The sequence below is a fragment of the Tupaia chinensis genome, unplaced genomic scaffold, assembly GCF_000334495.1.
Source record: "Tupaia chinensis unplaced genomic scaffold, TupChi_1.0 Scaffold000348_1, whole genome shotgun sequence".
NCBI lineage: Eukaryota > Metazoa > Chordata > Mammalia > Scandentia > Tupaiidae > Tupaia > Tupaia belangeri.
Genome location: NW_006159842.1, coordinates 1,053,731 through 1,055,367, shown reverse-complemented (window position 1 = coordinate 1,055,367; position 1,637 = coordinate 1,053,731).

Sequence of the window (1,637 nt, the reverse complement as noted above, 5' to 3'; positions counted from 1 at the left end):
CCGGCCCCCGGCCCCCGGCCCCGAGCGCCCTGCGCGCGTGCAACTCTTTGCAGCCAGTTTACAGCCTGGGTTCTAAAGTACTCCGGGAGCAGGACTGGGGAGGCGAGGGGGAGGCTGCTGCCGGGAGCGGGAAGGGGTGGAGCCGAGCTTCTCCGGGCGCAGGGGGAGCTTTCCCTCAGGTGCTTACTCTGGGGGCCTGCAGATGGAGCCGTGGAGTGGGGCGCCGCTGGAGCGCATCCCCAAATCCTGAATGCGGCGCCCGCCTGTTGCTGGAAAAGGCAGCTTCCTTAGCTGCAGGGGTGCGCCGACCCTCCCCCTCTGCCTCCCGCCTGGGCCTCGCGCCAGGCTGGAGGTGAGCAGAGGGGGAGGGACAGCGGCTCCCGCGCCCGCTGGGCGTTGGCAGGGGCCCGGGGTTGCGGTGTGGGTCGCCTCAGCGCCCCCGCGGGTGAAGGGATCACAGGTGGCAGAGACGAGAGAAGGAGGGTGCCCAGAGTGGAGGCGTCTGCAGACTTATCTGGGGCACATTCAAGTGGAAGAGCGCCTGGCAGCTCGGAGCTTTTCTCTGGAGCCGCCTAGGAGCCGGGCGCTCCTGTCCACGCCGCCCTTGCGTGCCCCGCGGCGGGTCGCGTGTTTCTCTTGGCTCCTGTTCTCGGTTCCAGCCGCTGTCCGGCTGGGGAGGGGGAGGACTGGGCATTACCCAGTTTGCTGGCCTTCTGCCCGGTGCCAGCCGCGTCCCTGGGGTGCCCCTGGCTGCTGCCTCCCAGGCCTTATTTCTAGGGAAAGGGCTAAATCGTCCCCGCAGCTGCAGCGCCAGCCCCGCCCTGCTCTGCCCTTTCGCTCTGGGAAACAGAGTCAGCCTCAGATTCTGCTCAGTCGGAGCACACCCCACTGGTCCTCCTTGTCCCGGCGCCAGCCCAAGGCATCAACCCAGGCATCCCAGAGTCCAGCCAGATGGTACCAGTGACATCACCTCCTCACAGGGCCGGCAGCACGCTGGCACCACTGACGTCACTCCTGCCCAGTGCCTGGCCCTTGCCCCGCCCCCCCGGGGAGACTGACCCCTCCGAAATCACTGGACTCCTAGGCTGGGGTCCCAAGTGTGGGTGTGGACTGCTCATCGAGATCAGTTTGGGGAGCATGAGGAGAGAACTTCTGGCCAGAGCTGGGCCACTGTGTCTGGTGGGGCTTTCGGGGAGGGGATTTTGGGGGGCAGAGGGTAGCATAGTGACGTCTTCCCTGGAGGTGGGGACACAAAGGAGCCTGTGTGCCCCAGCCTGGCACATGCCTTGCATTCCCACCCTCTGAGCTCACTGGGAGAGGAGGGGGCCGGGAGAAAAGGAACCTTCCTCCTGGCCCAGACCCAGGTCTGCCCCTCAGCCCCTCGGCCAGCCTCATCTGGGAAGTGCTGAGGGCTCAGTCCCTGCTCCACGGGTCAGGGATCCCCTGCCCTGGGAGAGGGCTGATCCTGGAGAGGTGCAGGGAGCTGTAGAGGACTAGCAGGGGACAGGGCCCTCTTCAGATCCTCCGAGTGGCCGGCAGAACAGCTGCAGGGAGCAGACTGAGGGCAGCCCGTGAGCAGCAGCTGGAGCTGACGCCACCGCTGGGGTGCACCTCTCCCCGGCCCCTCTCCCCGGGCG